Source organism: Coregonus clupeaformis, unplaced genomic scaffold (genome assembly GCF_020615455.1).
Source record: "Coregonus clupeaformis isolate EN_2021a unplaced genomic scaffold, ASM2061545v1 scaf2665, whole genome shotgun sequence".
Lineage (NCBI taxonomy): Eukaryota > Metazoa > Chordata > Actinopteri > Salmoniformes > Salmonidae > Coregonus > Coregonus clupeaformis.
The window spans coordinates 2,811-27,211 of NW_025536119.1; the positions used below are offsets into that span (position 1 = coordinate 2,811).

General features: G+C 42.7%; 1 pseudogene; it reads right to left on the bottom strand.

The window, feature by feature from the left end:
• Positions 1-4,343: 4,343 nt before the first annotated feature.
• LOC123489000 lies at positions 4,344-17,327 on the bottom strand (annotated as a pseudogene).
• Between the last annotated feature and the right edge of the window lie 7,074 nt (positions 17,328-24,401).

A 24,401-nucleotide genomic window follows, 5' to 3' on the forward strand; every position in this document is an offset into this window, starting at 1 on the left:
AAAATTAAAATCTGTTCATGTTCATTTTTACAAATCTACACAATTGGCCAGAATATGGTTGTTCATATTTACAAATCTATACAATTGGCCAGAATATGGTTGTTCATTTTTACAAAAGCCATACAGATAGCTGTGTTTACCTTTTCTAGAAATTACTTTCAAATTCTGTTTTCAGGCAAAATGTCTATCACTGTTCATTTTCACAAATCTATACAAGAGGGCAGAATATGGAAGTCTATAAAAATTTCTTATTACCAATAACTTGCATCAATGTTTTTAGTAGCCTCTATCAAAAGCTCCTGCTTGCTTGTTGTGAATTATGCTCAGGTGCCATATTTCCAATTCAACCATGAGGCAAAAAATGTGGTAAAAGCTCTTGTTGATCCTGCAATCTGAACAAATACCAAGATGCTGTATTTTCAGCTGATATTTCATTTGTTTATGGAAATGCATATTGTTTTATGCAGTGTTGAGGAAATGTGGAAAAGAACACCCTTGATTATTTTTACTGTGATAACTTATTTTGCTTTTTGTAAGCCAACACTTTTGAGATCAGTCAATAAATGCTTCTGGTATTGACTTATATGCTGCCCTGTCTTCATGTTGTTGCTGGACATATCTTTTTAAAAAGTGTGTAGGTCACCTAAATCATCAGAAAAATTGCCCCCCCTGAGAATTTTTTCAGGAGCCGCCACTGAAGCAAGGGATAAGAATGTTGCCAGCCAGTATGGCAATGGAACATTTAGAAACGAAACGACTGGGTCCATAGATACAGAACAAAAAGACTGAACGACTGGGTCGCGTCTCTGGCAACCGAACGGATAGAACGAATCGACCAGCCGGCCTTGGTGGTATATCACGGCAACAGCAGTTATCAGTGTTCACGTCTGATCTGCCAGCCACTAAATGTCAAATCCAGGCTAAAGTCGTGCTTCAAATGGCTCCGTGTTTTGGGCGATTTCAGTCAGTTGAAAATCGCCCCAGAAGTCTCTCATAGCCTGTCATGTAAAATCTATTTTTTTCACATTTCAAAGCTTTCAATACATTCTCTATGGGTGTCTGTGTGCATGCACTTACCCGCTTTCGTCATACGTGACGTAACGTTGGCAACGTAACTAAGACAATGGCGGCTATCAGCGTCTATATTGCGACCTGCAGTGTGGCGTTATTTTATGTTTTTAATTTGTAGACTTAGTTTACAAACATTCTGCAAACATTCTGCTTTGGACTGATCTTCGGTTTTGGACTGATCTTGTTGATCGTGTACATACCCCCCTGCGAACGGACTAAATAATGAAAACGCTGCTGACAGCGGAATCCCAAACAGCTGGGAGACTTGACTGGATGACAGAGTCCCGGACAGAGAGGTGGAGCGGCCACCTTCACCCTGGTCAGAGCGGACCGCGATCCTGGTAAGAGAGCGACTCTGTACCCGACATTGAACTGCTTTCTGTGTCATTGAACCTTACTATTGTTGATAAAACAAGTTTACTGGAGAACGCGGAGAAAAAGTAGAGACTTTTGGACAAGGTGGATAATTGTATAATATAAGGCAGTTTATTCAGAGGTAAAGATATCTGCAATCGCGTTCACGGACCCGTTCTCAAACTCTTAGGGAGCTATAAATCAAGCCCCATTACTTACCATATCAGATAAGAGAAATTGCTGCAGCTACACATATTTTACATCCTGGCCCTACATAGTTCACTATTTGCATCACTTACCAAAATATTACATGTGGTCATATATCCGCTTGGAAAGTGTGGAGATGCCATAGAACGTCAAAAAAGTAAACATTGCTGGAGACACATTGCCGTTTTGGAGAAGACATCGCGTTTCATAGCGAAGAGGATTTGTTGTGGCAAATGAACTTGGGCTGGGAATTGCCAGGAACCTCACGATAAGATATATGCATCAGCATTGCGAGTCTCATGATTCTATACGTATTGCGATTCGATACTGTGATTTTATTGCGCACCATATGTCTGTTGCAGAGGGATCAGAAAGCCATGAGAACGAGTTTTGATCAGTCATGGAAATAAAAGTGCTGAAAACAAATTGGCTCCCAATGTGAAAAGATTGAGAACAAGCTATGAAGGAACAATAATGGTGTTTTGGTGCAGGTACAGCCAACTAGCGCCAAAATATTGCGATATTGTCAATACAGTATATCGTAAAGTATCACTATGTAACTCGATTTCTTTCACCCCAATCCCTCAAATTAACGGTAATAACTGAATTGTTTGCCCCACATTTAGCTAAGATGATTAGCTAGCCAGCTAAAATGTTTTATTTAGTTAGCAGTCGCATCTACAATAGTTTACTGTCAATAACATGTCTCCAAAAAATGACGTGGTGTCTCAATTGTGTTGACATTTTACAATTGCAATACGCATCCATGAGTATCCATCTGTAGCTCAGCTGGTAGAGCATGGTGTTGTAACGCCAAGGTAGTGGGTTCGATCCCCGGGACCACCCATACACAAAAATGTATGCACGCATGACTGTAAGTCGCTTTGGATAAAAGCGTCTGCTAAATGGCATATTATTATTATTATTATTATTATTATTATTATCTGAAGAGAGCCTGAAACATTGTGTGCAGACATTTTATGCAATAAATGAAGTAGGTTCAATCTAGTAGTTCTGATCTTCTGATTGGTCCTGATGAGTTGGGCGAGGTCCCCCTCAGGCTACTGTCACTGTTGCATTGGCTCTGAGTCGGGTTCTCTGTCTTCAAATGTTCAGCCTAAGAGGATTTTTGTGTGTGTGTGTGTGTGTGTGTTTAACAGTGATGATGTGTGTGTGTGTGTGTGTGTTTAACAGTGGTGATGTGTGTGTGTGTGTGTTTGTGTGTGTGTGTCCTCAGAGCAAGAACTCGTGAGTTGGAAGAACTGAGAGGCCTATGGCGTGGGTGTTGTCCTTGGCCACCTGCTGACAAGGCTGACAAGATAGGACCCTTTTGTCCATTGTTATTGGATAGGAACAGAACTTATAACCAGCTCCTGACCTAAATAGATCTTAGCACAACATTTTACTCAACATATCATATTCCCATATTCACTATAACAAATATATTTACTACGACATTAGCAAGAACCGACACATCCTCAGCCGGCTAATCCAGTGTGTGAAGTTTTGCGGAGTGTTTGAGTTAGCTTTGCGAGGCAAAGATGAAACTGAGGGCTCCACCAACCCTGGTAAGCCAACACTTTTGAGATCAGTCAATAAATGCTTCTGGTATTGACTTATATGCTGCCCCTGTCTTCATGTTGTTGCTGGACATATCTTTTTTTAAATGTGTGTAGGTCACCTAAATCATCAGAAAAATTGCCCCTCCTGAGAATTTTTTCAGGAGCCGCCACTGTGTGTAGGTCACCTAAATCATCAGAAAAATTGCCCCCCCTGAGAATTTTTTCAGGAGCCGCCACTGCCTAAAACATATGCTTAAAATAAAATGAGATAAAAAGCTAATAAAATAATGACTATATGATATAATCCCTGACAGAACTGAATCAGAGTGAACAGAACCCCGAGTAAAGGGACTTCTTCTGGTCATTGCCCCTAGATACTGATCTGAGGTCAGTTCTGCATTTCCCCCGATGGTTCAGGTGAGAATTTGGTGTGTGATCGTAAAACTGTGTTAAAGGTAAACTTCTACTCAGAACACCTTCTGCTCCCTGCCATGTAACATTCATCATCACTAGAAGGGTTAAAGAATGCATTACACACTTTTCAACCAATGGGCTTGACTCACATTTTCTTGAGGTGGTGGTCACCACCGAGAAATCCAACTACTTTTTTTCTGGTTCATATAAAGCCAATGAACTAAGCAGACCAGACACAGCTGATATCCCATTGATGTCTATGGGAGAGCCACACTATAAGGATAATTTTCAAAAATACAGAAGGATATAGCGGTATGATGCATTTTGCATCATATGATGCTGTGTTTTGCATCATACCAGCTGTATTTCTGTATTTTGAAAGTTAATTTAGTTGGTCAAAGAGTCTGACTTTTGCCTTCTGTTGTCCACGGTTGTCTGCAGCCTAGCTTCTTCTTCCCTGGCTATCTGCTTCATCATTGTTCTCAACGCATGGCTGTTGGCCCAGCTTGGCATCAGAGGGTGAGCTCCGGTGCAATCGATATGCGTCCTAAACAAACGTGGTCACAAACACACACAGATAGCAGGGTCCATTTTAAACTTGGAGAAAGTACAGTACGTGTGGTGCAGGTAAGCTAGTCATAGCTAGGTGGCTTCTCCTTGCACTCGAATGTCATCTTCCTTACACAAGATAAAAGAGATCCATACAGCAAATGAAAGAGATAGAGGCCTCCTGACCTGAGGCTTGGAGATAGTTGTTGTCCATGCACCACTGGACAAAGTTCTTCTTAGCTGCCTCCACAGTCTTCTCATCTCTCTTCTTACAGTAGACCCTGATCAGCGGCTCAGCAAACCGCTCTGGCAGCATCTGGAGACACCTACAGGGAGAACAATCACGTCGAATAATGTTTTCAAGATCCAAAATAATTAACTATTTTTAAAAAGATTTGAGTGCATTGCAGTATTGACCTGGTTCTTGAAGATCGGTTGGCTTTGGTTGGGGTATTCTTGCAGTAGAACCCACATTGTTGATGGGGTTCTTCTCCCTTCTTACCACCAGTCCATGTTGATGATCTAATGAAAGAGAATGGAAGAGGGACAGAAAAGAGATAGGGAGGGAGAGAGATGAAGAGGCAAAGAGAGTAGTGCTGAGCGATTAGTGCTTTTCTAGGAGGAGAGAGATGAAGAGGCAAAGAGAGTAGTGCTGAGCGATTAGTGCTTTTTTCTAGGTGCTTTGTTATTAAAAAATAATCACGGTTTTCAATTTCGGTTTCGATTATTTTTGTAAAACATTAAATGCATTATGAAATAATGACAGCTTACAATTATTTTTGCTTTTAAATTTGTGAATGATTTGATTTCTCTCTAGAGAAATGTCACATTGGCTTACAAAAAATCTATAACTAAATGGAATTCAAGTAATTAAACCAACATCGGTCGTAGTAATAACCCCCAAAACAGATGTCGGTTAATCTGGCCTTCATGGCCACATGCACTCTTAAATCTACCCGGTACAGTCAGAAGAGGACTGGCTCCTCTAGGTTTCTTCCTAGGTTCCTGCCTTTCTAGGAGTTTTTCCCTAGCCACTCTGTGCTTCTACATCTGCATTGCTTTCTCTTTGGAGTTTTAGGCTGGGTATCTGTAAAACACTTTGTGACAACTGCTGACGTAAAAAGGGCTTTATAAAATACATTTTATTGATTGACATATTTTCAATAAAGCAAATGGTAATAAAGGGTTATCTATAGACGGGGGGGAGGGATGTTCTGTGATATGTTATGTGTCTTCAATCAGTTCCCTGATTGAGGTGAAAAGACTGAACACTCACGTTGACTACAAAGTCTGCTGGCTCTAGAGTGACGCCCTGGAGGTCGCTAACAGGCCTGCACGTCGCCACGCTGCTTGCCCAGTTCAGGAGCTTTTCCTGGGGGAGAGAAGAGGAGGATGAGAGGCACATAATATGGATCTTCTAAAAAAGCTTACCTAGTAAGCCATGGGAGGATATTCACCCTCCACCCCTGAGACACACACCTGTGAGACCTCCACATGTTCCTTGGCCTGGGTCTGTCCCACATACTTGTAGAGGATTCTGCAGGTGATGTTCTGGAGGATCTTTCTGGCATCGGCCAGCTCAGATGACTTGGTACAGGATCTGCTCAAACACATGGTCTACATGGGGAGGGAGGGAGAGAAGGAGAGAGACAGGGAGAGGGAGAGAGACAAGGAGTGTGGGAAGAGGAGGAGGTTCAATCATGCAAACCAAACCCAGGCAGTGATTATGGACATGAATGTGCCACAAAGTGACAGAGAACCGGTCTGTCAAACCCAGCCAGTTAGGGGCAGCCACATGACACCTGGACAAAAACCCTGACAACCAAGAAGTTTGAACCATAGAATGAGAGTGTGTAGACGGACCAGAGCCATTCTACATATTCTATTTCTATGGGGGTTGAACTGACCAGTGAGTTTTAGTGTAGGCCTCCATGTCATCGATCGCCGTGGAGATGGTGAACATATTTCCCTCAGAACCTAGAATCTGGATGTGGGGGTCTGCCTTGACCAAGGCCTCTGTGATCCTGAAACAAGACAGAGACACAGGCACACACACACTTGAATCAAACATCACATTTCCAACACATAACATACAGCAGAAAAGCACCTGAATGTCTGAGAACCTGTATGTATGACTGTATAGGAGATAGTAAGTCAGCTGAATATTGAACAGTAGAATACCTGTTGGAGGTGAGAGCACTTACATGGTCTCTATTATGTGTCCCTTTGTGCTGGTAGGCTCTTCTGTGGAGGTAGTTGCGTGTGTGGAACATATGTGTGTTACCCACTTCCTGTATGCAGACAACACACACGGATATCACCGCTAAAGTAAGTGGCCTTGTCCGAGCCAGAGCGGCCTGAGGGGGCAGGGAACCCTCTCCTGATTTCTGTAGCATGACGCAGCTTGATGTACAAGTACACCCCCTAGACAGGACACTAGTCTATAGCAGGACCTAGTCTATATTACCACTAAACTAGGCTAATACCTAATTATTTTACCAAGTTGAATGAAAAGTGAATGAAAACATAACAATGAAGGGAATTATGGGAGGTGAAATCTAGGACCAGGTACCTTTCTCTCGGGTGAGATGCGCTTCTTCCCGTCTACCTCACACCTCGGGCAAACTTGAGGAAGCGGTGGTAGTCAAAGTTATTCTGGATGCCCAGGTGGTAGCAGTCCTATGGGGAGAGAAAGAGAGAGTCTGGGTTTTCCTTTTCTTTAATACTGTTTATGTTTACATTTTGTTTAAATGCGTTTAAACTACTATTCTGCGCCACTCCTGGCGTATTGTTTGTATGTTCCTGTTGTCACTAAACAAAAATGTACATTTGTATGCTTTTCCTCTGCTCTACAATAAAACATATTTGAAACAGAAAGAGAGGAGAGAGATTATTGATGGAAAGTTGCCCAAAGTGCACTCTTTCCCGATTATAAAACTGGGTGGTTGGAGCCCTGAATGCTGATTGGCTGACAGCCGTGGTATATCAGACCGTATACCACAGGTATGACAAAACATACATTTTTACTGCTCTAATTACATTGGTAACCAGTTTATAATAGCAATAAGGCACCTGGGGGTTTGTGGTTATATTGCCAATATACACAGCCCCCTCGGGCCTTATTGCTTAAATATACACCAGTTGTCCTATGTATAGTTAGATCTGTAATAGAGCCCCACAGTGGAGGTGTATAATCACCCATAAAACCTAGCTGGTCAAACAGGGAACTGGATTCAAATCATTTTCCCATAGGGCGATTTTAGAAAAACTTAAAATAAGGTCTGTGTTTTGTGCAGGCTTACCCTGGTATTGACGTTTGATATCCGTGTAAATCTCTCTTGGACAAGGTGACTTTTATCAATATATTCGGCTCTATTTACTCTCAGATTCGAAAATCATGGCATTTGTTGTTTTATGATAGTCACATTAGCATTTTTGGGAGTAAATACAGGCCAATATGCATAAAAGTCACCCTGTCCCTGAGAGATTTACACAGGTTATCAAACCGAAACAATAAAAACTTATTTTAAGTGTTTCTAAAATCCACTATGAAAAATGTAGTGGTGGAAAAAACCAACTGGCCATTTCCCTGTTAGACCGCTGGGTTTTATGGGTATTATGACTGACTACTGTGGTACTCCATATTTATTTATTTTATTTATAAATTCTTTATTTCACCTTTATTTAACCAGGTAAGCCAGTTGAGAACAAGTTCTCATTTACAACTGACCTGGCCAAGATCGAAGCAAAGCAGTGCGATAAAACAACAACACAGAGATACATATGGGGTAAACAAAACATAAAGTCAAATATACAACAGAAAAATATATACAGTGTGTGTGATATGTAGCTTACTCCCAGTAACTGATGATGGTTTCTAAAAGAGATCAACTCCAACTTCGGGGACTCACCTGGCGAGTAGTCCCACTTGTCCACATCGGCCGGTCCTTTTGTTGACCACAATCTCATAGAGGAAGGACTTCTTCTCCGGACCGACCCTCATAAGGCCACTGTGGAAAGAACAACAGACTCAGAATTAGACGAATCCTTTTGAGATCCGAGCATGTACAGTAACTCCAAATTAGTTCAAGGAATACTGCAGGATACTTAACCAGAGTCAGATGAACTTGTGGATACCATTTCCATGTCTCTGTGTGCAGTATGAAGTAGGTTAGCGGTAGTTTAGCGAGCAAATGCTAACTAGCGTTTCCACAGGTTTATCTGAACAAGGGCTTAAATGCCAGAATCTCGCATTATCCCTTTAAGAGTTTGAATTTAACCCGTAGACAATACACTGCTAGTAGCCATCAATAAATCACATTAATAAAGTACTTTATAAAATGTTGATTGATGTTTAATGATGCTTAAACGCTTAATTGATTGAGGTTGATTGACTGGCTGACTGACTGGTTGACTGACTAGCTAGCTAGCTAGCTGACTGGCTGGCTAGCTGACTGGCTTGCTGACTGGTTTGCTGAATGGCTGACTGACTCACCTCCTGGCTGAGAGGGTCAGTGTTCTGTGGCCCAGCGATCTGCTCCTTGATGAAGACCAGGTCTTCAGGTAGGACCAGGCCATGATCCTTCATCACCTGCTCCAAGGCGTTCACAGACACCAGGTGGTCAAACATCGCCAGGGACGCCTCCTCATGCTGCAACACACACATAAATACACTAGTGACACATACGTTCTCGCGCCCACACAGGAAGATGAGGAGAGAAGGGTATGACAAGAAAGAGGAGGTTATTCAGACTGTAGTCTTACCTTCCACTGGGACGTTGGACAGATTTTGGGGATGAACATCCTATCAAACATATGGGAGAAAGGACCATGACCTGGAGAGAGATCACATTCAACAGAGAATAAGATTGGAAAAGAGGGAGTGTGTGTGTGTGTGTGTGTGTTTGTGCGTGTGCATGTGCGTGAGAGACTCACCCAAGTCGTGACAGAGCCCAGCGATCTGGACACACAGGATGTCTCTACGGGAGATGAAGAGCTCTGGTTGTCTCTTATTCAACTCCTGGACCAGCTGACCTGCTAGGTAGCACACCCTGAAAACACATGACTCACAACACAACCAATGAATAACCATTGTACAACCCATTACACCTGCCAGGCAACCACAAGGGTGGGAGCTTAGGGAAGGGGCTAGGGTCTGAAAAGGAACTAGGCCAGTTTATGTTGTGCCTTTTAAAATGCAGGGTAGGGCCTCTGAAACCACATAGGCTGAATCCCAATTCTCCACCCTTTTCCAGAAGTGTGCACTTGCACACTTTCCATCGTGGATTTAAAAGCGATAGGATTGGTGTAAGCATTGGCTGTACACTCTGAGAGAAGGGTGGAACCTAAGCTTCCCTTAAAGTAAATAGAATTTGCCAAAATGGCTATATAAGTACTCCAGTGGTGGTCGGTGCCGTGTAAGATGAGGGAGGACGAATATTTTTTGGAGCATTGCCTTATTTCTATTACAGCATATTGGATGACTGTCATCCATATTCCATTCACCCAGCTGAATGTAACATCGATAGGTTTAGGCTACTACAATACTCACATTTTCCCTATACCCATCATGAGGTTGCTACAACCTAGCCTATGAATTAAAGTTTACATCGTAGATGCACAGGTCAAGAGAAACATTTGAGTGATCAAGGTGACAGACAGTGACACATTCAATCCCACCTTGCACACTCTTGCCTGCATCTAGCTGATCTAGGGTGTAATCATAAATCCAACAGTTGCAAACGAGAGTTCCTATTGGCCAAATTCAGGTATGTTTATTCCCATTTTGTTCAGTTTGCTTCTGTTTAAGAAACGTTTTTCAACAGAAACGGCGGAATGAATACACAGTTCACTTTCATAGCAGCCACATACAAACAGCATGATCTGCTCATTGTATAATTCCTTCTCGCATCTACGCACTCTCCTCCTCTCACCTTTTCCTTTGCAAAACACGACTTAGTACTTGGTGGCAAAACCCTTGTTGACAATCACAGAGGTCAGACGTTTCTTGTAGTTGGCCACCAGGTTTACACACATCTCAGGAGGGATTTTGTCCCACTCCTCTGTGCAGATCTTCTCAAGTCACTAAGGTTTCGAGGCTGATTTGGCAACTCGAACCTTCAGCTCCCTCCACATATTGTCTAAGGGATTAAGGTCTGGAGACTGGCTAGGCCACTCCAGGACCTTAATGTGCTTCTTCTTGAGACACTCCTTTGTTGACTTGGCCGCGTGTTTTGGGGTCATTGTCATGCTGGAATACCCATCCACAACCCATTTTCAATGCCCTGGCTGAGGGAAGGAGGTTCTCACCCAAGATTTGACGGTACATGGCCCCGTCCATTGTCCCTTTGATGCGGTGAAGTTGTCCTGTCCCCCTTAGCAGAAAACACCCCCAAAGCATAATGTTTCCACCTCCATGTTTGATGGGTGGGGATGGTGTTCTTGGGGTCATAGGCAGCATTCTCCTATTCCAAACACGGCGAGTTGAGTTGATGGCAAAGAGCTTGATTTTGGTCTCATCTGACCACAACACTTTCACCCAGTTCTCTCTGAATCATTCAGATGTTCATTGGCAAAGCTTCAGACGGGCCTGTATATGTGCTTTCTTGAGCAGGGGGACTCTGCGGGCGCTGCAGGATTTCAGTCCTTCACGGCGTAGTGTGTTACCAATTGTTTTCCTGGTGACTATAGTCCCAGCTGCCTTGAGATCATTGACAAGATCCTCCCGTGTAGTTCTGGGCTGATTCCTCACCGTTCTCATGATCATTGCAACTCCACAAGGTGAGATATTGCAGTGGAGCTCCCAGGCCGAGGGAGATGGACAGTTATTTTGTGTTTCTTCCATTTGCGAATAATCACACCAACTGTTGTCACCTTCTCACCAAGCTGCTTGGCAGGGTCTTGTAGCCCATTCCAGCCTTGTGTAGGTCTACAATCTTGTCCCTGACATCCTTGGAGAGCTCTTTTGGTCTTGGCCATGGTGGAGAGTTTGGAATCTGATTGATTGATTGCTTCTGGGACAGGTGTCTTTTATACAGGTAACAAGCTGAGTTTAGGAGCACTCCCTTTAAGAGTGTGCTCCTAATCTCAGCTCGTTACCTGTATAAAAAGACACCTGGGAGCCAGAAATCTTTCTGATTGAGAGGGGGTCAAATACTTATTTCTCTCATTAAAATGCAAATCAATTTATAACATTTTTGACATGCATTTTTCTGGATGTTTTTGTTGTTATTCTGTCTCTCACTGTTCAAATAAACCTACCCTTAAAATTATAGACTGATCATTTCTTTGTCAGGGGCAAACGTAAAAATCAGCAGGGGATCAAATACTTTTTTTCCTCTCACTGTACACAGTGCCTTCAGAAAGTATTCACACCCTTGACTTTTCCACATTGTGTTACAGCCTTATTCTAAAATGGATTAAATCGTTTCTTTCCCCCTCATCAATCTCACAAATACCCCATAATGACAAAGCAAAAACATGTTTCTAGACATTTTTGCTAATCTTACTAAAATAAAAAACTTGAATACCACATTTACAGTACTTTGCTGAAGTTACCTTTGGCAGCGATTACACCCTCAAGTCTTCTTGGGTATGACGCTCTAAAGCTTGGCACACCTGTATTTGGGGGAAGTTTCTCCCATTCTTCTCTGCAGATCCTCTCAAGCTCTGTCAGATTGGATGGGAGCGCTTCACAGCTATTTTCAGGTCTCTCTAGAGATGATCGATCGAAGTTCAAGTCCGGGCCACTCAGGACATTCGGAGACTTGTCCCGAAGCCACTCCTGCGTTGTCTTGGCGTGTAGGCCCCAGTCTGAGGTCCGAGCAGGTTTTATCAAGGATCTCCGTTCATCTTTCCCTCGATCCTGACTAGTCTCCTAGTCCCTGCCGCTGAAAAACATCCCCACAGCGTGATGCTGCCATCACCATACTTCACCGTAGGGATGGTGCCAGGTTTCTTCCAGACGTGACGCTTGGCATTCAGGCCAAAGAGTTCAATCTCGATTTCATCAGACCAAACTCAAAGCTGGCTGTCATGTGTATTTTACTGAGGAGTGGCTTCCGTCGGCCACTCTACCATAAAGGCCTGATTGGTGGAGTGCTGCAGAGATGGTTGTCCTTCTGGAAGGTTCTCCCATCACCACAGAGGAACTCTGGAGCTCTGTCAGAGTGACCATTGGGTTTTGGTCACCTCCTGACCAAGGCCCTTCTCCCCCGATTGCTCAGTTTGGCCGGGCGGCACAGCTCTTAGGAAGAGTCTTGGTGGTTCCAAACTTCTTCCATTTAAGAATGATTTAAGCCACTATGTTCTTGGGGACCTTCAATGCTGCAGACATTTTTTGGTACCCTTCCCCAGATCTGTGCCTCGACACAATCCTGTCTCGGAGCTCTAGAGACAATTCCTTCGACCTCATGGCTTGGTTTTTGCTCTGACATGCACTGTCAACTGTGGGACCATATATAGACAGGTGTGTGCCTTTCCAAATCATGTCCAATCTATTGAATTTACCACAGGTGGACTCCAATCAAGTTGTAGAAACATCAAGGATGATCAATGGAAACAGGATGCACCTGAGCTCAATTTCGAGTCTCATCACAAAGGGTCTGAATACTTAAGGCATCCGTTTTTTCATTTTTAATACATTTGCAAACATTTCTACAAACCTGTTTTCGCTTTTCTCATTATGGGGTATATTGTGTAGATGGATGAGGGGGAAAAAATAATTGTATTCATTTTAGAATAAGGCTATAATGTAAAACAAAATGTGGGAAAAGTCAAAGGGTCTGAATACTTTCTGAATGCACAGATTCAACCACAAAGACCAGGGAGGTTTTCCAATGCCTCGCAAAGAAGGGCACCTATTGGTAGATTAGTAAAACATTTAAAATGCAGGCATTGAATATCCCTTTGAGCATTGTGGAATTATTAATTACACTTTGGATGGTGTATCAATACACCCAGTCACTACAAAGATACAGGCGTCCTTCCTAACTCAGTTACCGGAGATGAAGGAAAGCGCTCCAGGACTTGTCGTGGCAAAATTACAACTTTTGTTATGCACATGCGCTGTATGAGCCTTAAACATGTACATTTCCAACTGTCTGTTTGAAGGTCTTGTAAGAAGGAGCTGGTATTTTTCCCACTCTGCCTCTGTTCAACTTAGTCACACGGTCAAGACAAAGACCCTCTGAGAGTGAGCAGTGTCTCAGCCAATCCTGTTTCTTCTCATATCTGTCAAGGGCACAGCTGTGTGGAGATATGAGGTGAACAGAGGCTGGCTTGAACAGAAGAGTAACGGAACTAACGTTATCCCTTGTTTATGCTCTATGACCTGTGACGTCACGAGAGGCTACACAGCTTTCAGCGGGATTGCTCAAGTAGTGCAAGGAGACAAGGTTCAAACAAAACAAGGATTTTATTATAGGTCTTGGGGAAATTAACGAAAATATAACAAAATTCTGTTCTCTTGTGGCTCTTTAAGGGTTAACAGTTCAGGGATGTCTCTTCCACATCCAAAATCATAATTCTCACTCGCTCAGATAACTTTTCCCCAGCCTTACTGTAGTCCACGTTGCAGCTAGTAGCCAACCCAGCAAAAAAGTCCTTCCAAATGTCTCTCACGTATTTCCGCAGGTGCATATATCCAAAGGTGAGTATTTCCCAAAGGTAAGTATCTCCAAATCCTTATATTCCTCATGGAAGTGGACGTGCAGCACTCTTGTCCTCCAGAGAGCCCAGGTTGGAGACTGTGTTTCCTCACCCCCCACACACTCCCTCAGTGTGTCTCTTCCCTTCCAAAACCTTCAGCTCATCAGCTCCTGATTTGTTTCAGCTGCGTGGGAAGATTGGCCATAGAGGGGTGGAGTTCCCGACCATACCAGCAGATGGAGCCATAGCTGTCTGGGTTTGCAGCCACCTCAGGGGGATGTAACGTCCCTCCAGGACACAGCCTCTCGTGACATCACAGACCCGATACACATAGCCACAAGAAGAAAACAAGGTATCTTATGATGCCCTGAGCTGCCAGGGAGGGGTGGAACCAGCCATGACTAAGCATTTTTAAGTCCACTATATAAGATGTCAGCATTTCCTGTTTGTTGGGCTCTCAACGAATCACCTACGGGGGGGTTCGTTGACCAGCTCCATTATTGCAATAATTAATCGATATCAAATAAAGATTGATTGTTTGAAGAAATGACCAAGTCTCTCTCATTTGATTAGAATTTCCACAACAGACAAACTAAAACAGTTACAGAGACTAATGGCTGTGATAGGAGAAAACCGAGGATGGATCAACAACATTGTAGTTACTCCACAATACTAACCAAATTGACAGAGTAAAAAGAAGAAAGCCTGAATAAAAATATTACAAAGCATCCTGTTTGCAATAAGGTACTAAAGTAGAAAGCTGCTAAAAAGTGTGGCAAAGGTTTTGGGTTAAAAAACAAAACCTCCAGGCCACTCTTGAACATCTAAAACCAGATAAAGTATTTTTTATGGCCCGCAAATTGCTTTTGACAAAGAAATAAGTCCGAAAGAATATCTGTGTGGCCCAATGTGGCCCTCGAGAATTGTGTCCACCCCTGCCCTATGGAGTACTCAAGCACACACACACACACACACTCGTACCTATGTGGAGTGCTCAAGCACCCACAATCATACCCCTATGGAGTGTTCGGCGGTTGTGGGAGGCCCCAGGAAAGGCAAGTATGCTCCTCCCAGCTGCTTGATGTGGCGGAGCCTCTGGAACTGAGGCGTGTCGATGATACGGACCAGCAGAGGATGCATCTCTACATGGCCATGGATGGGGTCATTAAACACCTAAAGGAGACAATAATACACCTTATTGCTGATACTCATACTGACTCTACTACTAGTCTTCCTCTTTTTCTCTCTCGGGAATAAATGAGGGTGCGTCTCTAATTATGTGGGTGAGGTGGGGCCATTACACTTACGGGATCATAATCAAAAACAGAATAGAGGACCCGTGTAGCTCAGTTGGTAGAGCATGGCGCTTGCAACGCCAGGGCTGTGGGTTCGTTTCCCACGGGGGGCCCGTATGGAAAAAAAAAATTATGCACTCACAAACTGTAAGTCGCTCTGGATAAGAGCATCTGCTAAATATGTAAAATGTAATGATTTGACATGATTAGAAAAGAAAAACAGCTGTTACTCAGGGAGTTTCATTTTTTATTTTATTTTTTTACTGCAATGTGGTTGTGGTGATTTGTGCACTTCCCACCTTTTTTCTCCATCTCTACCTCACCCTGTCCGTCAATCGTTGTATGCCTTGTCTCTCCATGAGGGCTCAAAGTACCCAGCAGGGCAAGAAGAACAATAAAGTACTTTCCTCATCCGCTTCCTCTCCTTCATTTTGTCTTTCATTCACTCTCTCTAGCCTTTGAAGAGGGAACAGGGGTTAGGTCAGCTGTCTGTGTTACCTTGCTGGTCTCTTCTTCTATCTGCCACAGCTTCCTCATGCAGTGCAGAATCTCCAGCCGGGGGCCTAGAGACCTGAGAGAATAGAGAGAGAAAAGAGAAAGTGAAAGAGAGTGTGTGTGTAAGTTCATAATCATAAAAGCACAATCAAGAACACAACCCTCACGGCATTGACTGAAAAACATCTGTCACAACAAATAAACCAAGGTGCACATTTGATTGGCATGCCACTGAAGATTTTCATACCAAAACCATCCCCCCACATGAAGCTGCTGAGGGGAGAATGGCTCATAAAAATGGCCGAACAGAGCAAATGCAATGGCATCAAACACCTGGAAACCATGTGTTTGACATATTTGATACCATTCCACCCATTCTGCTCCAGTCATTACCAGGAGCCTGTCCTTCCCAATTAAGGTGCCACCAACCTCCTGTGCACTTACCCTATACCCATATTGTCCAGATGTGTCTCTGTGAGGTATGGTAACCCCACTCCTGTTATCTTTTGCTCTGTGTGGGGACAAACAAAACAAAAACAGGTAATCTTTCCTGTGTGTTCTCATGAACACTGTTAGAAATTGCGTAATTCAAATCTGGTATTGGAATAAGAATCAAGAGATCTTCAATCCAAGCTTAATTTATTATATGCAAAATGTATGTATGATAAGTATGAAGGTTCGTATATACGGGTCCACTGAAATACCACGCAGGGCACTCAGAGAACTAAACTATTGTTTACAGGTTCTTTCTCAAATACTCTGACAGAGAGTTCCCACCTCTTCTGTTGGCCAATCAGAGTAAAGGACTGAGTGTGGTTTAAACTTTACTCAGCCAATCCGTTGGCGCAGGGGTTGGTCCCAATCCCTCGGCGCTCCATTTGTTGCACACTGTTGCCAGGCACAAGTTTATCATAACAACCTGTGGAGTCAGCACCCAAAAGACACCCCTCCAATCTTTTTTTTTTTTCCACCTTTATTTAACCAGGTAAACCAGTTGAGAACAGGTTCTCATTTACAACTGCGACATGGCCAAGATAATGCAAAGTAGTGCAATAAAAACAACACAGAGTGTTCTGTACTCCATGTACCCACGTTTAAGGACGGTTTCACAGACAACAAAGAGAGAGTGTTCGTATCTGTAAGAAATACAAGTCTTATCTGTCCTACCCCTAACGTTCCTCACATGAATCACAGCCTGTTATGTGAAACAATTTATATCAGTATAGTACAAACCTATGCTCCTCATTAATGCATTCCTTCTAAGCTATTCATCACTTCAATCCAATTATTAGAAAACAAATCCCAACAACACTGTAAATATGCACAATGAGAACAAAATGTCACAGGTAAATTGCATGGCATAAAACCAGAACCGTGTGAGCATAGTTAAAGTGATAAGAACGTGCTAATCTAGCTAGGGTAACGTTCTGGGTGCTCCAGACCCCCTCACTTTCACAGATCACAATTTAGTTTCAAGCTTGCTACAAGCCACATTGGCTTGTTCAATCAAATATAATGTGATCACAACAACCGAACCTCTGAATTTCTCCTCCCATTCCCCGAGACCTTCCTGACGCAGGTATCTACAAGTTTCCTCCACACCCCACTTCGTGAAATCCTGCCGGGCCACTGCAGTACTAGTATTCGGCAAATCTTCCATAACGATCGGTGATAGAACCGTGCCGGTAACAAAATAGAGCCAGTACTCGGGACTTCCTTCCGCTATGGAGCGTTCATGTAAATTGTCTAAGAAACGAGTTCCCTTTTTTTTACTGGGCTGACTGACGTGAAGGAGGGAGGAGCGATCAAAGATTGTATACAGAGACGAAGATGCAAAGTTATTTGACAGTCCCATGTTACTACTGTATGCATGCCATGCGGACATTGACAACAAATGTGTCTTATTCGCTAATGGCCATTTGGAAGGAGATTTGACTTTTAAAAAGTATGTAACGTTTACTCTATGAAAATATAAATTGTGTACAATAATAATTATGTCATGTCATTGCGTTGATCAAATCCGGAAGTGATTCACAGAGAGAATCTCCGTTTTTTTTAGGCTTGTCTACAGGACGTCATTGGTCAAAAATAATCTGGGCGGCTGTCTTCATGCACGCCTGCCTGTCCCTGAAAACACCGGCAACAAATGTGGACTGGAACATTTGACTGGACTGGAGCAAAATTATTGTAGTTCGTTAACAAAATACAATATATTAGATTTATGCGTGATTACACAATATTATCTTCTATTCTGTGCCCCAGCTCAGCAGTCCACTGTAGTCTTTTAGAGTTGTAATGAGTGTATTTCACCAGTAGAGAGAAACATTTCTTCTCTTTTATGACCAGTGGAGTGGTCCATAGAGAAGATAATGTTGCCTAGCTAGGGTATAAGAAAATAAGTTTAGTCAGTGCTCCCAGATCTTTAGCCATCTTCTCTAATATGAAGGCTATGTTAAGGCAATGACAGCCAGAGGAGCTGGCTAAAGCAGATTTGTTTTGATCATGGACCAGGCTAGAAGGCTGATGGACTTACATGATTTTTCTGAACCAAACTAAACCATCATTTGTCCAATAGGAGCTTGTAGCATGATGCTTGCCCCTTGTGGTGGTAGCCCTAAGAGGCAATTTTTTTTTTTTTCATCAATCTATGAATTATTCATTTTAAAAGACTGACTGGACTTGAATAAGAGAGAGTGAGGTGAGACTGCACTGTGGTCATTATAGTGAGTTTTCCAAAATATCTGAAAGGTATGGCAACAAAGCACATAATTTTACGATTTGCCCAAATCAAATCCCCCATTATTGCAGAAAGAATAATTAATGACGAATGACTGGGGAATGTCCCAACAACTTGAGCTGCCAGTGGTTAGGCTAAGACATACAGTGCATTCGGATAGTATTCAGACCCCTTGACTTTTTCCACATGTTTCACGTTACAGCCTAATTCTAAAATGGATTAAATTGTTTTCCCCCCTCATCAATCTACACACAATACCCCATAATGACAAAGCAAAAACAGTTTTTAATACATTTTTGCAAATTTATAAAAATAGAAAACAGAAATATCACATTTACATAAATATTCAGACCCTTTACTCAGTACTTTGTTGAAGCACCTTTGGCAGCAATTACAGCCTCGAGTCTTCTTGGGTATGATGCTACAAGCTTGGCACACCTGTATTTGGGGGAGTTTCTCCCATTCTTCTCTGCAGATCTGTGGTCTTCTGTAGCTCAATTGGTAGAGCATGGCGCTTGTAACGCCAGGGTAGTGGGTTCGATCCCCAGGACCACCCATACGTAAAAATGTATGCACAATATGACTGTAAGTTGCTTTGGATAAAAGCGTCTGCTAAATGGCATATTATTATTATATTATTATTATCTTCACAAGCTCTGTCAGGTAAGATGGGGAGCGTTGCTGCACAGCTATTTTCAGGTCTCTCCAGAGATGTTCGATTGGGTTCAAGTCTGGGCTCTGTCTGGGCCACTCAAGGACATTTAGAGACTTGTCCCGAAGCCACTTCTGCATTGTCTTGGCTGTGTGCTTAGGGTCGTTGTGCTGTTGGAAGGTGAACCTTCGCCCCAGTCTGAGGTCCTCAGTGCTCTGGTGCAGGTTTTCATCAAGGATCTCTCTGTACTTTGCTCCGTTCATCTGTCCCTCAAGCCTGACCAGTCTCCCAGTCCCTGCCGCTGAAAAACATCCCCACAGCATGATGCTGCCACCACCATGCTTCACCGTAGGGATTGTGGCAGGTTTCCTCCAGACGTGACGCTTGGCATTCAGGCCAAAATAGTTCAATCTTGGTTTCATCAGACCAGAGAATCTTGTTTCTCATGGTGTGAGAGTCCTTTAGGTGCCTTTTGGCAAACTCAAGCGGGCTGTCATGTACCTTTACTGAGGAGTGGCTTCCATCTGGCCACTCTACCATAAAGGCCTGATTGAAGGAGTGCTGCAGAGATGGTTGTCCTTCTGGAAGGTTCTACCATCTCCACAGAAGAACTCTGGAGCTCTGTAAGAGTGACCATCGGGTTCTTGGTCACCTCCCTGACCATTGCCATTCTCCCCCGATTGCTCAGTTTTGCCGGGCGGCTAGCTCTAGGAAGAGTCTTGGTGGTTCCAAACCTCTTCCATTTAAGAATGAAGGAGGCCACTGTGTTCTTAGGGACCTTCAATGCTGCAGAAATGTTTTAGTACCCTTCCCTAGATCTGTGACTCGACACAATGCTGTCTCGGGGCTCTACAGACAATTCCTTCAACCACATGGCTTGGTTTTTGCTCTGATATGCACTGATCATTGTGGGACCTTATATAGACAGGTGTGTGCCTTTCCAAATCATGTCCAATCAATTGAATTTACCACAGGTGGACTCAAGTTGTAGAAACATTTCAAGGATGATCAATGGAAACAGGATGCACCTGAGCTCAATTTCGAAACTCATAGCAAAGGGTCTGAATACTTATGTTAATAAGGTATTTCTGTTTTTCAGTTTTGATAAATGTTCATATATGTCGAAAAACCTGTTTTCGCTTAGTTGTTATGGGGTATTGTGTGTAGACTGATAAGGAAAAATACAAATGTAATCCATTTTAGAATAAGGCTGTAACGTAACAAAATGTGGAAAAAGTCAAGTGGTCTGAATACTTTCCGAATGCCCTTTAGATACGCACACACGCACACACGCACACACACACACACACATTTGCTTTTTTGTCTTTGTGGCAATACAAACATGATTTAAGTTTCTTTATGAAATTTGACTGTGATAGCTTGTTGTGTTCTGAATACAAAGACTTATAATACTTCATGATTTATTTACAGTACCAGTCAAAAGTTTGGACACGCCTACTCATTCAAGGGTTTTTCTTTATTTTTACTATTTTCTACATTGTAGAATAATAGTGAAGACATCAAAACTATGAAATAACACATATGGAATCATGTATTAACCCAAAAGTGTTAAACAAATCAAATTATATTTTATATTTGAGATTCTTCAAAGTGGCCACCCTTTGCCTTGATGACAGCTTTGCACACTCTTGGCATTCTCTTAACCAGCTTCATGAGGTAGTCACCTGGAATGCATTTCAATTAACAGGTGTGCCTTGTTAAAAGTTAATTTGTGGAATTTAATGCATTTGAGCCAATCAGTTGTGTTGTGACATGGTAGGGGTGGTATACAGAAGATAGCCCTATTTGGTAAAAGTCCATATTATGGCAATAACAGCTCAAATAAGCAAAGAGAAATGACAGTTCATCATTACTTTAAGACATGAAGGTCAGGCAATACGGAACATTTCAAGAACTTTGAAAGTTTCTTGAAGTGCAGTCGCAAAAACCATCAAGCGCAATGATGAAACTGGGTCTCATGAGGACCATCACAGGAAAGGAAGACCAAGAGTTACCTCTGCTGCAGAGGATACGTTCATTAGACTTAACTGCACCTGAGATTGCAGTCCAAATAAATGCTTCACAGAGTTTAAGTAACAGACACATCTCAAAATCAACTGTTCAGAGGAGACTGTGTGACTCAGGCCTTCATGGTCGAATTGCTGCAAAGAAGAAGAAGAAGAGACTTGCTCGGTCAAAGAAACAAAAGCAATGGACATTAGACCGGTGGAAATCTGTCCTTTGGTCTGATGAGTCCAAATTTGAGATGTTTGGTTCCAACTGCCGTGTCTTTGTGAGACGCAGAGTAGGTAAACGGATGATCTCTGCATGTGTGGTTCCCACCGTGAAGCATGGAGGAGGAGGTGTGATGGTGTGGGGTTGCTTTGCTGGTGACACTGTCTGTGATTTATTTCGAATGCAAGGCACACTTAACCAGCATTCTGCAGCGAAACGCCATCCCATCTGGTTTGCGCTTAGTGGGACTATCCTTTGTTTTTCAACAGGACATTACCCAACACACCTCCAGGCTGTGTAAGGGATATTTGACCAAGAAGGAGAGTGATGAAGTGCTGCATCAGATGACCTGGCCTCCACAATCACCCGACCTAAACCCAATTGAGATGGTTTGGGATGAGTTGGACCGCAGAGTGAAGGAAAAGCAGCCAACAAGTGCTGAGCATATGTGGGAACTCCTTCAAGACTGGTGGAAAAGCATTCCAGGTGAAGCTGGTTGAGAGAATGCCAAGAGTGTGCAAAGCTGTCATCAAGGCAAAGGGTGGCTACTTCAAAGAATCTAAAACATAAAATATATTTGGATTTGTTTAACATTTTTGGGGTTACTACATGATTCCATGTGTGTTTTTTCATAGTTTTGATGTCTTCGCTATTATTCTACAATGTAGAAAATAGTAAAAATTAAGAAAAACCCTTGAATGAGTAGGTGTGTCCAAACTTTTGACTGGTACTGTACTTTAGAAAATCTACAAAATATTTTCTGAGAGTGAAAAAGAGGCAAGCATGACATAGAACACAGGAGAGGCATAGCTTAGGAGGCCACACATAGGACCAAACGCCAGGGCTCAGCACTGGCCATAGAGGATAGCCTGTCTGCCAACCGGAGGCTTTAAAGGCTAACCTTTACCCCTATACAAACTTTGTGATATTCCTCTCTGATCTGAGGTAATTTATTCATTTATTGTTAACTAATTTAACTAATTTATTATTACTTATTATTACTGTTATTACTCATTAATAAATAACTAATGTATTATTACAGATAAACAGTGGCTGAACTTATGACATGAACATACTGGGGCAAAAACATACATACTGGGGAAAATAACCCAATATGCGTTTGTGTGTTATCCTCTCCATTCACAAATACTCAAAGAAATGTATTTAACATTAGCTAGCATTAGCAATGGCATATAGTATGTCTGTGTCTTTAGCGTATTTAGCTAAAGTCTCCTTAGCATCTAAAGATAACAGGGTAATATTTTGACTGACAGGAGGCCCGGCCCCATGCACAACTTATTCTGTCTAGACTCAAAAGACAGGTCTTTGTTTATGGCACATGATTGCCCTTATAACACCTAATCATATTATTGAGATCATAAAGCGGCTTACTGACAAGTGATCTAACCAAACGACACTACCTAGCGTGGCCAATGTCATGTCCATGGTATGGTAGGTCTGACCAAGCCCATTCCCGTTGTGTTGTTTGAGTGGTAGTGTTTCAGTGGCCTACTGGAGTTGTGATCTGTGTCAGTGGTATCAGATTGACACGTGTTGTTACTTGGCACGTTCTGTTACATATTACTTGGGCTGTTAGTCTTTATCACATTTGTGTGAAAGGCATTTAGCTGATGCTCATACCTTAAACACCTATGAAAAATGGACAAACGGATTGACTGATTAATAAACTAAAAGGATAAGATCGTGTGACATTCCAGTCGCAGAGCAACACAAACAGAGTCAGGCTTCCACAATTATGATCTCCTCAGGCCTAGAAAACCCACATCTACCTCACACCATGGTTGCCAGATTGTGTTCGAAACCCATCACTAGCCTACTGATAACCCATAACTAGCCTACTGATTTTGCTGCACTCCTTATGTCTATGGGTCTTAGCTGTAGATAACGGGTCTGGAACCTGACTCGTTATGTCTAGGGGTCTTAGGTCTAGTTAACTGGTCTGGTACCTGACTCGTTATGTCTAGGGGTCTTAGGTCTAGTTAACTGGTCTATAACTTGAATTAATGTGTGCGTTTATGTGAGAAATCAGCGTAGGCGCCTAGGTGTTGAATGTACAGGTGCCCAGGGAGACAGCAACTTCAGGGCCAGCTCCGTCTTGATCTCTTAGTCGGCCAGTCCAAGCAGAGTATTTTTTGTTCAGATGGTGACGAAAATAAACCTACAAAACAGAAAACTACAAACAGGCATGTCCCAAACTAAAGACTCAAAACCAAACAAAAAGGTCTCATGGCCACCAAACAAAACCTGCATTCTTACAGCTTACCAGCTGGGACACTGACTGACCATCACCCTAATTGGCTACACATGACATGCTTACTCAACCAGGCTCAGCAATTGGACAAGGTTGCTGCTGCCCCCTGGGGAATGGAGTGTGGAAGTGTATCCTGGATAGTGTATTTGTCTGTGTCCTAACACTAACCTAACAGTAGCACATCAGTCCAAAACAATGATCTGACCTCAAGACTTTGCAATCATTGAAGACGAAACAGTTTAAACTATTTCACCTGACTCCATACACTGTCAAAGTTGCCAGTTTTAGGACTTTGGTCGAAACTGTGAAATGGTGCAAAATCTGGCATTTGTCACTCAGCTTGAAAAGCCAGTTCAGACATGAATAGCCCTGCCCCCTGGAAATTAGACAATCTCTTTTATGTTCCTGTGTATATTCCTGAATTATGAACGTTTTTTTCATTGCCTAATTTCTCAAATTAAGCAGTTTGAATCATTTTTCATGTTTGGAAAGGACAAACTGTAGCTATGCTTCTAAGTTTTGTTTTGGGGCCAAAGGTTGTCCACAATAATGAGGTGTATTGGAAATATGGCCCTGGAGACTGGAACATTGAAGGACCATTGCGTAGTTAGAGTTCCGTGGTGATGGCTGTTGATGCCACTTCTCACTGTAGCTGTCAGCTGAACATTAACTCAACATTTTAAAGGGGGATGTTACGTAACGTTATGGCTCTGTCCTGGTGTGAAGTCAAGAGCTGTTTGAAAGGTTGTCAACAACAACCTACAACCCTGGACTCTATCCTTCATTAAACATGTCAGTTGACAGAGTAGACTTCCACTCACAAACACTGAAAGCTGAGGTTGAGTTATGTATTCACGTTGGACACGCAACTCAAACTCAGCTTGCAGTGTTTGTGAGTGGAAGTCTACTC